The sequence below is a fragment of the Meriones unguiculatus genome, chromosome 9 (assembly GCF_030254825.1).
Source record: "Meriones unguiculatus strain TT.TT164.6M chromosome 9, Bangor_MerUng_6.1, whole genome shotgun sequence".
Lineage (NCBI taxonomy): Eukaryota > Metazoa > Chordata > Mammalia > Rodentia > Muridae > Meriones > Meriones unguiculatus.
Genome location: NC_083357.1, coordinates 17315918 through 17332493, shown reverse-complemented (window position 1 = coordinate 17332493; position 16576 = coordinate 17315918). Strand labels below are relative to the sequence as shown.

At 39.3% G+C, this 16576-nt stretch overlaps 1 protein-coding gene and 1 pseudogene across 7 annotated transcripts in view; one reads left to right on the top strand and one right to left on the bottom strand.

The window, feature by feature from the left end:
* Nrg3 (neuregulin 3) overlaps positions 1–16576 on the top strand; it is a 1164783-nt gene that overhangs the window by 36390 nt on the left and 1111817 nt on the right. The gene's annotated exons all lie outside the window — the stretch shown is intronic.
* Positions 14500–15177, bottom strand: LOC110539390 (E3 ubiquitin-protein ligase KCMF1-like; annotated as a pseudogene).

The following is a 16576-nucleotide window of genomic DNA, read 5'->3' as shown; positions in this document are numbered from 1 at the left end:
TCCATATGCTGAACCACCCCTGCATGCCTGGGATGAAGCTTACTTTGTCATGGTGGTTGATATATTTGATGTGTTCTTAAATTCAGTTTGCAAGTATTTTATTGAGTATTTTTGCATCAATGTTCATAAGGAAAATTGGTCTAAAATTCTCTTTCTCTGTGGGGGTCTTTCTGCAGTGTAGATATTAAGTTGACTGTTCACATAGAATAAGTTTGGTATTGTTCCTTCTGTTTCTATGTTCTTGAATGGTTTGTAGAGTATTGGTATTAGCTCTTCATGGAAGGTCTGGTAAATTTCTACACTGAAACCATCTAGCTCTGGATTTGTTTATTTATTTTTTTTATTTTTATTTTTTTTGGATGGGAGACTTTTGATAAACTGCTCCTATTTCCTTAGGGGATATAGGAATATTTAATTTATCTACCTGATCTTGATTCAGCATTGATAAGTGAAATCTATCAAGAAGATTATTAATATTGCTTAGACTTTAAAGTTTTGTGACATATTGGCTTTTGTAGTAAAGTGTTCATTTAACTTAGTATATTGATATATTCATATATTGTATCAACATAGCTGTCTTCAGGCATCCAGAGCTGCTTGCCATTGATAACTGTGTTCTTTTTTTTTTCAGTAATAATTTACTTTTTTCTTCAGTTTATTGATTATGTAACCTGATTGAAGCCCCCTCCCTCAACTCTCCCAGTCCCACCCTCCCTCTCTTTTCCCCTCATCCCCTTCCCCTAGTCCACTGAAAGGGAGAGGAGACTTCCACTATTGTTATCTGACCATAGCTTCTTTTATTTATTTATTTATTTATTTATTTATTTTATTTTATTTTTTTTCAATGCAGTTTATTCAGGAACATTGAACAATCCTCGGACCCCGGGGAAAGCCAGCCCACAGCTTAAATAGCCTCTGGGTAGCCAACCCAGGCGTGCCACGGGGGCAATGCAGATAGGTCCACATACATGGAAGCAAGCCAGATCCTCGGCCTTAGCCAAATGTGGAGTTGTTCGTGACAGAGAGCACTCACCATCGGGAAGGTGGAAGGCGGAAACCAGCTCCATCTTTAAGGCATAGCATTCCGCAGCTCTCTACAGTTCCCCCTTTTTGTTTTAGACGCATCAGGCAAGAGTAGAGGTCTGATCTCTGATATTAGAAATAAATTGGGACTTTGTACAGATGTTCATTTAGGTGTCATCCACCCAAAGAGCATCAGACCCGTCCGATACCTTTTTCTCAGAGGCGGGACCTGGGGCATCAACCCGCATGCAATCAGACATGCTCTTCTCTGGGTCCAAAGCGGCTGACCCTGAGTGCAGTGCTTAGCCTCGCATCCTGAACGTATCATTTTAGCTTTTTATGGTATCCAACCATGCTTGGGGAGAATGTCCTGCTTCAATGGCTGTAAAGGCCTGAATGATCATGGCTGCATCACACTGTTGTGAGACTCTAATCTTGCATATATACCACAGGCAAACCAAGGAGACCAACACCAGAAGGCCTGCTAACACTCCCATGCCCGCCCATTCCTTCAGATGATTCATGGCTGCAGCAATCCATGTTGATAATCCTGTGGCTAGTCCTGCGTCCACTCCTGTAGAATTTACTGTGACAATGGCCACTCTCAGCTGCTCCATCGTAGTATCGAATTCTCCAGTCCAATTACCTAAAATATAGCTCGACAATTGTTTAGACAGATTTGCAGCACAGGAAAAATTTTCATGTTGTATGCTAGTGACACAAAGTCCAGCATACTTTCATTGACAGCCAGGTTGAGCGATTTGCCATAGGGTATCAATTTGCTCCTGCAAGAGGTCAATCCTCTGATCCAGGCCACAGTAGAGGACAATACAGCCACTTTTGATGTGAACTGACAGACTAAGATCAGAAAGGAGAGGAGAACCTCCCCTATTAGTGGACTTGGGGAGTGGCATGCAAGCAGAGGGAGGAGGGAGGGTGGGATTGGGAGGAGAGGAGGGAGGGGCTTATGGGGGGATGCAGAATGAATAAAGTGTAATTGATGAAAAATTTAAGAAAAAAGGGAAAAAATAATTTAAGAACCTTAAATGACTTTCAAAATTGGAGGAAAACATGGAGTCAGTCAATTGGCATGGAGCACGTCTCGCCCCTGGGGGCAATGGTCTCCTGAACCTACTCAGACCTCGGACACCACCACTGCTAGTTCTAGAACTGATGCAGGATGTTCCAACGAGGGGTTAAGGCTTCTCATAATATTTCCTATAAGCCCACACCTGTTTGTCTATATCCCCCATTTTTATTCATTATTAGCCAGATAGAGCCAAGTAATTGTGGTAATGATACTTGCTTTTTTGCCCAATGCTGGAATGCTAGTAAATTTAGGTATGCCCTGGTTACTCGCATGCCTCACTGGGTGCCTGTGCCCATTGATGCCCCACACGCTATGACTCTCTTCAGACAGAAAAGGGATCTTGGAACTACAGCCACCATTGTTACTACCATCTCATTGACGGCTGTTGGAGCTACCACCAGGGCATTAGCCATGAGTCATACTGGGCAGACTGCTCAGACCCTGAATAATCATTTAGCCAATGTAGCTCATGCCTTAGTTGTACATAAAGGAATTAATGCTCAACTAAAAGGAAGCTTGATGGTGTTCAATCAGAGGATTGATAACTGTGTTCTTGACATGGCATATTGCTTTGGCTTTTGTTGATTATGTTTTACACTGACCTTTAGCCATCCAGTTGTGGGAAGAGTCCTGAGCAAGAAGCTGCATGTTCCTGCAGAAGCTCTTCTCAGAGTGGTTGGAATGATCTTGGACTGGCTGGTGGTTCTCAGGGAATTTCCTGTGGGTGTCCTCAGATGTTTGATCTTGGGGACCATGGGGATTCCTCAGGAGCTCAGGGAGCTTTTGACTAGGGAAGTCTTGGAGTCAGCTTCCCCACCACTGGCATTGGTCTATTTAGTGAGCCCAGGCACTTTGCTCAGCCACTGTGTTTACTGGGCACAGACTTTTTTGAGAACCTATGAGTTCAGAGGTTTTGTTAGTCTCCTTGGGGAGTCAGGTTGCTTCCTTGGGTCCTGAGCATCATCAGGGACCCTGTGGTTGGAGCCACTAATCTGCCCAGGATGGTGAGAGTAGTCCCCGAGTTTGGAGCCTCTTGTGCCCGGAAAGTGAGATTGGGCACCCTGGTTTGGATCATCACCTCTTGTACCAGAAGGTATACACTCCACAGATAGTGTAAGTGACCACACAAGTTTGGACACTCAAGCAGCAGGTACCAGGAAGTTATCCACGGAGGTGGGTTTGGGTGGTTGGCCTAGGGCTATGGCAGTGCCTGCTGGGAGCCCGGGAGTTTTTCCTGGTATTATCCCGGTAGCCTGAAGACGGACCCTTTTGTTTCCCTCTGTGTTGTTCTAGTACCCGAGAAATACAGATTTTAGGGTTTTGGGGTCCACAGGATGGCCTGTTGGTTACTATGCTCCCACTGGTAAGCTCCTGTTCAGATACCCTTCATGGTTGTCCCTGCTAAGATCTCCCCCAACTGCTAATTTGTAATGAAAAGAGACATACCCAAGAGAGAAACAGGTGAGAGCATACAACACTCTGATTTCGGTGTCCTCCCTCCTTTTCTCCCGTTCCCTCTCACGCTCCCCCAGATCCCCTTCTCCATTGTTCTTCACTAAAGAATAGGCCTCCTAGGGATATCAACCAAAAAGACATAAGTTATAATAAAACTAGGCACACACCCTTCTATCTTAGTGCTTAGAATTCTTGTTCTCTCAATGGAAATAGCAAACCTATTGCAGCTGTTTGGAAGCATGGATCTTTGACAGGACATGGATATCACATATTATTACTTCCATGCACAAGGAAGCTGCAGAGAAGAATTCCTGTGGTAAGCTCTTTAAACTGTACTCGTTCCTAAAACTTTCCCTTCAAATAAAACCAAGTCAGGCAGTGGAGTTTATTTGTGGAATGGATCAAATTTTGTGTCAGCAGATATTATTTCCAGAAAAAGTACTTTTACTTAGTTACAAATATTATGATAGTCACTTCTTTCCCATCACATTGGTCCATGCCAAATGCTTCAGCTATGAGTCTTATTACTATGTCTTTCTCAGAAAGAATTAGAAGGTATTTTGGCATTTGGCCAAATCATTGCTAGCTGTTTCAATTAGCCAACAGGAGAATTCATTTAAATTTGCAAAAACAGCACATAACAGTTTCAACTAAAGGACTAGTAAAGAGTCAAGCTTTCTACAGCAGAAACCATGGCAGGTGGCCAGAAGCCACCACTACCCCCAGCTCCTTGAGTTCAGGTACCACCAGTTCCTGGCAAGCTTTCATCTTCCATCAGCACCTGGCCAAAAGATCCTTACTGCTACAAAAGAAATGACCCTTTCCTCCTCTGGCCAATTCTTGTGTGGCAGGACCCAAGGAAGGTCTGGCTCACTTTCCTTTCCTGTTTTTCAATTTGAGGTGATAGTTTGCACTTCTCCTACTGTGACTCATAACTTGCTTCTCCGTGAGACTATCAAGGAAAATATTAATCTATGCTGTTTATTCTAAGTATACTTCTCGTTGTAACTGCTTTCTACCTCCAACTTTCTCCATACACCAAAACCAGAACCGTCCAAAACACTGACAAACAAACAACCCCACCAGTTCTATTATGCTTGCTGCAGCACAGTTATTATGAAGTACTTTCATCCTGAATAGCGAAAGTACCTAAACAAAATCTATCCAAGTAATAAACCTTTTCTTGTTACAAGGGCTCATAAATGATTACTTTAGAATTGTCACTATGCTTAGGAAATATACTGTGTGCTATAGTAGGAATAAATGTTAATTGCCGAAGATTATAAAGGCAAGCAACACGAAGGGAAAAATCCAAAATTTTGTTTACTAAGGAACACATTGGCTGTTAATATTTTTGAGTCATTCTTTCCAGAAATGTTTTTCTTATTGTCTTCACGGTTTATTTTCTGTATTTTATTCAGGCTTTGGATGAGGAAGACATATGATACCCAGTCTTGGAGGGGCACATATGTTTTTTTCATTTGCAGTGTTATTTCTACTGATTCCTGTAAAACTGCTCCTTTTGTTCATGTTCTAATGGTTCTAAACAAAATTAATCAGCAGTTGATGACCAGGGAACACTTTTTTGTTTGTTTGTTTGTTTGTTTGTTTGTTTTTTCTTGAAAGGGCCTTAGGGTAAAATGCTGAGACTGAACTCTCTTGTTAGGCTAAGAGTGGGGAAGGCAATTTTCAAGTAAAGCGGATGGCAGGGTCCTGGACATTCTATAGAAAAAGAGCTAAAGTTCTTCTGCATCTGTAAGAGCCATGGAGGTGAAGTTAAGGGCAATTTGCAGTATTAGGTAGGTTGGTGGGAACCAGATCTTCAGGGCCTCTTTTCAGCAGCTGTGTTCATTTAACTTGATAAATTGTGTCTGTCCACTCATGGTCAATATTCTAAAGGCAGTTGAATGTGGTACTAAGAGGCTGGCAATGGACTCAGATAAATCTGGTGTGTAAACTTAGGCAAGCTAATTAATGTCTCCAAGGCTTAATTTCCAAATCTTTAAGGTAGAGATCGTTGTGCTTGCTACCAGAAGGGGCTGTGGGGAGGAAGGTCAGATAATATGTGGAAAGCAATGCAGAAGATGACACTATCTTCAATCAGTTTTATGGTTGAATTTATTCAAGGTATATTGATGGAGTAACCAAGGGCTTACATAAGAAAGGTTATTTATCAGAGATTGAAACAGAGCTTCTAACAGCAAGCAGTGGAAGCTGAAATTCTCTTCCTTCCCACCTTTGGAGTAATGAGCTGAGGTGTGCCATTGACCAGTGCCCTCACGCAAAGTCAAATGCTATTATAGATCTAGTATTTATGATCTTAAGTGCAGAGCTGGGACTTTTTCTAGTCTTTCACACCTAGTCTCGTATGGTAACTTCTACTCATAATCTTAAATATAGAGGGTCAGCAAACCCATGTGGACAATACGATTAGCCATGAAGGCCACTGTGAAATATAGTCTTTTCTTTTCTAGGACAGATACCACATTTACTGCAATGCAAATGCATATATATATATATATATATATATATATATATATACATATACATATACATATACATATATGTCTATACATATATGTATAAATTTAAAAGATGTTTAAAATTTATTATCACTGTTAGGAAAGGAGGTTCAAAATAGGTTACACTGGATTATTTCATTAAATGCATAGCTCACATCCACAGTATTTGTGGCTAATGTGGCTACACATTTGTGGCTACTGTGGCTACTATGTAGACTCTCCAGGGTGGCCTTGTAGAGACTGGCTTCTAATGTGACATCCTAGCTGTCAAATGTTACCTTTGTGTGCATATCAGTAGTTACTGGCATACTAGTGATAGTTTTTTTTTTCTGATTTATGAATCATAAAGCACTGTACTGTTCTTGTTTATATTTTCATAATTGAAATGTGCTTAAAAATACATTTTAAATTATTTAATACTCATTTTTATACAACTATACATTTCTGTTAAACATTTCCACTCTCACAGATCATGCCTGCATGTTCTGTCAGAAATTTTAATAATAGAATTACTGGAAAATGGGAAACTTCAGAGTGGAGGCAGAGGTTGTTCTAAAGTATGCAGATTGCTTTCTAAAGAATTGAAGTTGACTCTTTGGTAATTAACTAGGTAGCAGACTGAGGGAAACGATGCTTCCCTTAAGCAATTTGTAGGTTATCTTGTGATTCAAACTAAGTATGAAAATAAACCATGAGCACAAACACCCACACTTGACTTTTATTAGGGTTCTTTATTGTTACATCCTGTGGAGGTCCCAGTTTTGTTTTTATTGAAGGTTTTGTGGGCAAGTGTCTTACCCTGGAGTAATTTATTTTATTAAAACAGTCTTGTTCTCATTAATGGACTATCCCCTTTGAAAATCAGCTAATAAAATTTATGATTTTTGTGGCAACACTGGGATATATGTTGTCCAACTTTTCCATAAAAGTTCCTTTTCATGTGTTGAGTATTACTCAGACCGGGGACTATTTTCTTTTCTTTTTTTTTTTTTTAAATTCTTTATTAATTATACTTTATTCACTTTGTATCTCCCCAGTGGTTCCTTCCCTCCTCCCATCCCAATACCTCCCTTCCTCCCCACTCTTCAAGCATGTCCCTTCCAAGACAACTGATAGGGGAGGTCTTCTTTTCCTTCCTTCTGATCCTAGTCAATTAGGTCTCATCAGGAGTGGCCTGGTAATGCTGCTTCCCCCTCAGGTGGAGGTAATTAAAGAGCAGGCCAATCAGTTCATGTCAGAGACAGTCCCTGTTCCTATTACAATGGAACCCACTTGGACACTGAACTGCCATGGGCTACATCTGTGCAGGGGTCCTAGGTTATCTCCATGCATAGTTCTTGGTTGGAGTATCAGTCTCAGGAAAGACTCCTGTGCTCAGATTTTTTGGTTCTGTTGCTCTCCCTGTGGAGTTCCTGTCCTCTCCAGATCTTACTCTTTCCCACTACTTTCATAAGATTCCCTGCACTCTTCGCAAAAGTTGCCCATAAGTCTAAGGATCTGCTTTGATAGTCTTCAGGGTAGAGTTCCTCTTTGTTAGGCTCCTGACTTGTTCCCTGTTTTCTCCCTCTTGTGATGTCCATCCTATTTGCCTTTCTGGATAGGGACTGAGCATTTTAGCAAGAGTCCTCCCTCTTGATTAGTTTGTTTAGGTGTACAGAGACTATTTGCTTTTCTGTCCTCCACTGCTAAAGGTCCATTGTCTACTAAATATGCTTGATAGTCAATGATTAATATTGAACACCTCTGCCATGGCCATTTCTGGCTTGAGAGGCTTGGTTCTAAAAGCAGACAAAAGTGCTGGCTTTCTTCTTGGATGCGCCAGAAGATTAATGTAGTTGTTGAGTAATTAGAAAATTGTTTTTTTCTGTTCAAGTTTTTTGATGACAGTCAAACCACCTTCACATAGTCTTAGTTATATACTTCCACAATAAAACCAAAACTTCAAATAACACAACTAGTTATTTCCTGTGTTCAACTATAGGGTTCTATTTCTCTCTCTCTCTCTCTCTCCTTCATTCTTTCTTTTTCTAATTTTTATTTTTTAGCTCTCCTGCAATGTGCACCTACTTTCCATTATTGAACATGGAGTGTTTATTGATCACCACATTAATGGGTCAGAAGAAAATAGCAAGTCGGTTTCCTGCTGAGATCAACTCTTAGGGCATCTACAGTTATCCAATGCTTCCTGGGAGCTCCTGGGAATCTTCCCATCTCCCCAGTGACAATGCAGTTTCATTCTCTCTGAAAGTGTTGTGATAATTCTCTTTAAGGTTTGTTTGTTTTTCTTCATTTTTCTCAAATGATCTTAATTTTTTCCCTTATAGCTTGCCCACAGCCTTCCCTCCTTTTCTCCTGAGTCCCTTCTCTCTGACCCTACCCTTTCTATTCCTCAGTTTCTATTCAGAATACTATGATATCAACCAAAGATGGTATACCAAGTTTCAGTAATATTAGGCACCTCCCCTCATGTTAAGGCTGGATAGGGCAACCCAGTATGAGGAAATGGGTGCCAAAAGCAGGCAAGAGTCAGACAACCCCTGATCAGGTTGTTAGGAGTTCTACAAGAAGACAAAGCTATACAATTGTAACATATGCAGAGGGCCTAGGCCAGTTCCATACAGAAATCAGGGTGCATAATGATTTTAGGAAATGCATATTTCTTTTCTCTAATGACAGGGAACTCTTGTCTATCCAGTAAGGTAAGCAATTCTACCCAACAGTAGACAATGAGTCATATGCAATTTACATGACCACATTTACTTCAGCCACACACATACACACACACACACACACATATATGTTTATATATGTATATATTGTATACAGTCTATCTGAATCTGAATTCAGATAGATCCCAAGTCTAAATTAGAGATACCATAAATACTCAGAACTAGAAAATATAAAATAACGCTTTCATATCAATTACACATTGAAGTGATATTTTTATGTCAACATGTAACTGATGTAAAAGTGTTGTATTTTCTCAGTTCTGAGTATTTATCCTAGCTTTAATTTACATTTGGGGTCTACAGAATTCAGATTCACTCCATGTTTTGAAGGGCCCTCTTGTCACCTGATCTAGTGGCAATGGACAAGAGAAGTCTACTTTACAATGTATTAGTTTTACCCATAGTAGAAATGCTTGTTTCTTTTCTCCGCAATACATACTGAGTGGACATCTAACATTTTCAGCATTTTTTAAATGTTTCAACTATGTGGCCATGTAGTGTTATTTTGATCCAAAGCAAGAAATCTAGGAATAAGCAGTATAAAGGAAGTGGCTTTTAAGAGATCCCTGTGTCATACAAAAGACGGGGTATGAGTTTTCATACAATAAAGAGGTAGAGAGCTTTAAGGTCATCCAACTTAAAATATCACGCTGGGTGGAATATAAGTATCGGCATTGTGGGGCTCTAAGTGACATCACAACGAGCTGACAGTCACCCTATAAGAGCAACATAAACTATTGGAGTACATTAACAAATTCAGGGGTACTTCCAAAATAGTAACAGTATGCGACCTAGGTGTCAGGTGCAGAAAAAATGGCTCTAAGCAAATACTTTGGTTTGGTCCTAGATGATGCTAGCTACAGGTTTTGATTTGTATCTGTATCTAGGCACCTCATTCTTGGGAATCTCCTTACTTGTTTGAACAAGTATTCTGGGACATTTTCCAATTCAATTTTCATAAAAGTTCACAAAGTAGAGAATATGAACAACTTTATTTAATGATAATGTAATTTGAAATGTAGCACTGTTAAGAATGTGGATCCTGGGCCACGCTGATATTTCCTGAAGGAATCTATGATTTTGGCACAATTCTGACCCATCTTAAAACATACTTTTAGTTCATATGCTGTCCTAAGTAGACAATATAGTGGCTAAAAATATAAATAACCAACCACAGATTGTAAACATATTCTGAATAATGGAGAAGCTTGATAATATGTTGTATGATTTTTGCCAGGTTAGATTGAAGTTAAATTATTAAGTACACTTAAATCATTTAACTTTTTCAAGAACCCAATTCAGATCCACTTTGCATTAAGAGTTTCCTACTTCAAGACCCTCATTTGTAATTCATATCTACTTCCCCTGATCTCCCTAAACAGTTTACACATCTCATGGTGCATAATAACCTTCTCCTCTGATTATAGCTATCAATGGGTATGTTTTATCTGTCTGTTCTCTACAACTATTGCTTGTGTCTTCAAAAACAACAAAGCTGCTTGGAGGTCTATTTCCTCATATCATATGAATAGGCTGAATGGTTAGATGGATAGTTAGGGAATGATGGATGCGAGAAGGAAAGAAAATACTCTAGTGCCCTGCAAAATAAGAGAACCATTTCTAATAATTATTTTGAGAATAGATTTTGTGTTAAACCCTTTGACTATGAAAGCCACATGTACAATTACTTAAAAGGGAAGAATGACAGGGACAATTGATATGATAACTTGCTTGAAGCGGCAAGTGTCCCTGTTCCCTGTGCACAGGCTTAATGTCTGCCACACACGGCTTGTCTAGGGTTTCACAAAAGTAGCTTCATGCATTTTTAAAAAGCATCTTTTCCCAGAGCTCCCCTCAAGTTGTATCTTGGCAAGGATGAGACTGAGAGCACCGGGTGTTGTAGAAACCAATTCTTATGAGCTTTCAGGAGGATAATATTTCTATAACAAATGTTTTTAGGAGACATGAGCATGTTTTTTCTTTTAACTTTAGAGAAAAATCACAGTGATGGATACTGAGTTCAAAGAAAACTGTAGGTTATTGTTGAAAGAGAGCTTTGCACTGGGATATCTGTGACTTTTGCCATTAGGATACATTTGCCTTTCCATTTGCTGTATTTAAAATACTTTTTCATAGTTAGGTCAAGGTACACTGTTTTCCAGTGATTGATTGGAAGGACTAAAGCCCTTCATCCTCTGAAGCTTGCTTTACCTTTGGTAGTGTTATTATTCAGTTGGGTTTCTTTTCTATCAGAAAGGCAGAGGAAACACTAATGTAATTTTTGACAGCGTTTTGGATATCTCATGTCAGGTACTCTATCATCTATTTTTGATTACATGCAAAAGGTATATGACGTCCCTTCCCGTTAGTCTCGTTTTCTGGATTTTTCTGCTTATAAATATTTTTTCCCCAGGCTTTGCCTTAGCAGTGACTTACGACACATAAAGGTTTCCCATCCTAATCACCACACTCCTTCTAAGTGGATTGTGTATCTCCTCTCTTTGATTTTGTTAGAAAATTATTTTAAATGCATAGGCCGGCACTTAAGGCAAGCCTGAACTGCTGGGAGAGTTGTATCCTTTGATTTTTACTAGTAAAGTACTATGAATTTTATTTTGTGTTTTTACCTGCTACAAATAGTTTCATTGACCTTGTTCATAGCTCTGGATTCCCTTTTCTACATTGGCATGTCACTGACCATGAACAGTACATGCAATCATTGCATTTCACCCATATAAGAGGTTTGGAATGCATTTTGTAGTTAGCAACTCACTGTCCTTTGATTTATTTCTTCCCATAATTATTATTACATTACTCTGAAAGCACACACACTTTGCTTTGGTTCAGTTACACTACAAAGACCTCCTGTTCCAATTGTTACTTTGAGGGGGCAGTAAATGCAAAAAAAATAACCTGTTCTTTATCAAAGAATTATCTGTTGAATCACTTGGATTCATCTGAGAAATTATCTGAAAAGAAGTTAGTCAAAAACTTCAAATCAACACTTTCTAGGAAATATAATGTGCCACCAGGATAAAGAGAACTGTGGATTTGGGTATAGGGTAAGATTCAGGGGTCAAGTTTTAGTCTTGTATATATGACTCTTCAGTTATTCTTATTGAAGTGGCTGTTTTTCCTTGTTAGTATGTTTATAGCATTTTTGTTCTGAGTGCAGTTGGTATAACAGTGTTGGTTTATTTCTACTCTGGTTCCATTGGTTCATATACTGGTTGTCTTCTGTCAGTAACATGCTGCTGTATTTACTGTTGCCTTTAATATGTATATTGATGGCTTTGGATTTGCTCTTTTATCCCAAAAGTGCTCTCCTATTCTGGCTTTTTGCACTTCTGTATTAACTATAGGGTTTTTTTTTTTAAAGTTTCTTTTTTCTTTTATTTTTTTTTGTAATTTTATATTTTCTTTTTAATTAATTATTATTTATTACAATTTATCTACTTTGTATCCTCACTGTAGTGTACACACCTTCCTCTCCTCCCAGCCACACTGCCCTCGCCCTCCCCTTTCTTGTCCTATGCCCTACCCCTAATCCACTGATAGGGGAGAACTTCCTCCCCTTCTATCTGACCCTAGCCTATCAGGTCTCATCAGGGCTGACTGCATCATCTTCTTCTGTGACCTGGCAAGGCTGCACTTCCCAGGGAGAGGTGAATAAAGAGCAGGCAACTGAGTTCATGTCAGAGACAGCCCTTGCTCCCTTTACTAGGGAACACACTTGGAAGCTGAGCAGCCTATGGGCTTCATCTGAGCAGGGAGTCATGCTCCTTGGTTGGAGTATCAGTCTCTGCAGGAACCCCTGGGCCCAGGACTTTTGGCTCTGTTGGTCTTCCTGTGGAGCTCCTGCTCCCCCCGCCCCCTTTTTAAGTTTATAAAGAACATCTTTGGTGTTTTCATTTTTATGATTGAAAATGTGAAATATTTAAAAACAAGACAACATAATTCAGGTTAACGTCACTGAATAGTGAATAAATAAAATTCCCCTACACCTGAATGGCATGTTTAACAATAGAACATGTTTATTTAAACACCCACAAAAAGTGAAAACTTTCAGCAAATTCAAACAGGATTTGTTTTAAGAGCACAGGTCCACCCTGAAGCAGATTCTGCCTTTACTGGTGTGTCTTCTACTGATGAGCTAGAGACAGGCTGTGTTCATCAAAGGCAAGATGATTGACCGGCTGAAAGGACAGTCACATAGTGGGACACTACATTTAATTAGAAGCCATGGGCTCCGCTGTACAAAAGGTTTTGTGCATAGGAGGCACCCTTATGGGTGAATCAGAAAGGCATTATTTAAAAGTTATACTGCCCTTTCATCAAGTAATGTTGGGGAAGCTTTGGGCTGTGTTTTTTACATTTATTGTTAATTTTTAAAAAAGGTTTACTTCTTTCTTTAAATATATATATATATATATTTATTTATTTATATTTAAGTAACAAGGTCACTGAAACATATACATTCTGCAAAATAAAAAAAAAAAATGCTTATGTAGTCATTAGGTAAGTCATCCAAGAATTTTTTTCCTTGATATTCAGAAATTCCATAGCAGCTTCATTACAGATTTTAATTTTCTACTTCAGTTTGAATGTAGATATTAGAGGAGCCTTTTGCTTATCAAGGTACAGATAGCAGAGATCACCCTGCAATGCTACCTACATTTAGCTGCTAGAAGTAAAAGTGAAGTGGAAATGATTAATCATCATTACTCATTAATCATCGTTGTAAATGTATACTAAATCTAACAAGAGTGATAAACATGAAATTACAGTCACCACACAAAATGGGGATAGCTGTTGTCCACTTCAATTGGCAAATACAGCACAGAGGACATTGTTGAAAGTGAGAAAGTCATTAAACAGGAGGTGGTGGGGGCTCTTTTCCTTTATTGCTCTCTTTTAAATTTAGATTTTCTAATGCACTGTCTATAGTCATAAGATCTCCACTGCTCATTTTACTCTAATGAATCTGCCATCTTCCCCCGTTCATTCTCATCTAAGAGTGAGCACTCTTCACACACTGATTTAGACATAAGGAGCTCCTGGACAAACAGGTTGTGATCTGCATGCTTGGCACTCTGTTTCAGAAATGTTGGGCTCATTCAACCTTGATAAAAGGAAATAGTAAGATCTGGAGAGGACAGGAACTCCACAAGGAGAACAACAGAACCAGAAAATTTGAACATAGGGGTCTTTTCAGAGACTTATATTCCAACCAAGTACCATGCATGGAGATAACCTAGAACCTCTGCACAGATGTAGCCCATGGCAGTTCAGTATCCAAGTGGGTTCCATAGTAATGGGAAATGGGATTGCCTCTGACATAAACTGGTTGGCCTGCTCTTTGTTCACATCCCCCTGACGGGGGGAAGCAGCCTTACCAGGCCACAGAGGAAAACAATGCAGCCACTCCTGATGAGCTCTGATAGAGTAGGATCAGAAGGAAGGAGAGGGGGACCTCCCCTATCAGTGGACTTGGGGAGGGGCATGAGTGAAGAAGGAGGAGGGAAGGTACGATTAGGAGGGGAGGAGGGAGGGGCTCATGGGGGGATACAAAGTGAATAAAGTGTAATTAATAAAAGTTAAAAAAAAGAAACTGGGAGTTCTGGATTGGCTGCTGGCTGTTTGCTTTGTTGGCCTTAGCCGTGGACTGTATATACACACACTATAGCTGTGCTAGTGTGCCAGCTTGTGTTGTGATCTCCTCTATTTGTTGCTGTGCTGTCTTGTGCATGCTGCCACTAGAGTAACAGCTGCACGTATAACTGAAAGGTGGAAGTAACTAAAGACTTACGTTGTCCTCCTGCAAATGTCTCACTCCTGAAAACTGGGATAACAGCTTAACTATAGGGTCCATGGCTTCTCTACTTCTTGGAGAGTGTGAACTTGGAGAAGAGAGCTTACCAGTAGAACTAGCAAGGACAGTGCATGTTTAACTGAGAAGCTCAAGGGCCTCCTAACCTCCAACAAGGGGAAAATATTCTAAGTATCTGTGTACCACCACTTAGTTCATTTAAATTGCTAGATGCTCTTTGTTCAAGGGTCATAGAAGCTATGAAGTCATATGAGGTATGACTAGGATCACCTCCAGGTAATGCTGCACGTATTGAACAAATCACTCTGTTGGTGTTCCTGCAAATTCAGAAGTAATATGTTCTTGAAGAGATGTTTTTGTGCAGCCCATTTTCCCACCACAGGGACAAGTTGTATGCCTTGTTGACATTGCCCCACTTTCACAACAAGATACATAAAGATTGTAATCATAGCAAAGGATATTATTCATGTGACCTCAAAAATTTTATTTTAAGCATGCATCCTAGTCGGTACCTTCTTGTTGGGACATCCCACTTCTGACATTGTTGGTACAGCCCCTCCCACGCTCCCAGCTGCAATATGTCCTTACAGTGGGATTCCTGCCCTGCCTTGGCTCTGTCGCTGGGCAGAGTGACTAAAGAAGAGTCTGGGCTGTCTTTGATACTTTCATGAGAATGTCATCATATCTTTAAATCCTTTTGGGCAACATAGACATTTTTTAACAATGTTAATATTTCTAGTCCATGATTATGAGAGGTCTTACCATTTCTTTGAGTCCTCCTGAGTATTTTTCATCAGTACTTTGTAATTATCACTGGACAGATCTTTTACTTCCTTTGTATATTTATTCCTAGATTGTTTTGTGGTTGTTAATGAGATTACTTCCATGATTTCTTTCTTGGTGTTTTTACTGATGTGTAAAGTTGATACTCATCCTATACAAAAGTTACTCAAAGTGGAAAAAGTCATACAATGTTAGACCAGAAATTAGAACATTATTAAATGAAATAATATTCTAAACAGCTCATGTCATCAATGTAAAATTGTTTTGAGTGTTTTGGGGTGTGTTTTTGTTTGTTCTTCATAAAAGGACAAAAGAATGTATAGCAAAAGCAAAGTAAGTGAACACAGTGGGAAAAACAGTCAACAGAATGGAAGGACAGTTTAGAAGATGGGAGACTTTTTTTCAAAAATTTTTTCTGACAAATGATTCATATTTAGAGTATAAAATGAACTAAATAACACAAAATCCATATAATTCAGCCACCAATGAGCAAAAGATCTGAAGAAATGTTCCTTATAAGAAGATACTCATCATGCCAATGCGTTTATGAAAAGAAAATTCTCAGCTTCATTAGTCTTTTGCAATGTAAAAATACAAATTAAAACCACAAAGAGATATCACTGCACCCCAGTTAGAACAGCTGCTACCAGAAAGACACCCTCTGCCCCCTCCACCCCCCCCAAAAAAAACAATGTAGACAAGGAAGCAAAGAAAAGGGATCTCTCACACATTATTGTTGAGAATGTGGATTAAGGTAGCCATTATAAGATCATTACATAAGTTCCTCCAAAAACTAAAATGGAACTTCTACATGGTTAAGCTAGTCCATATCTGGGATTTTAAGAGGAGAAAATGAAATCTGGATAGTCAGAAAGATACTTTTGTTCCCATGTTCATTGCTGCATTATTCACAATTCACTATTCACAGAGCTGAGATACTGCACCCAGGTCCATTCATGGCTGAATGAGTGAAGTAAAAGTGGCATACACTGAATAGAATATTATTCATATGAAGAAAAGAATGACATACTATAATTTGAATCAAAATGGATGGATCTGGAAGACACTATGCTAAATTAGAGATAGAAAGACAAAGTATACATTATTCTATGTTATAGAATGTTATAGGTGGATTCCAAAAAGT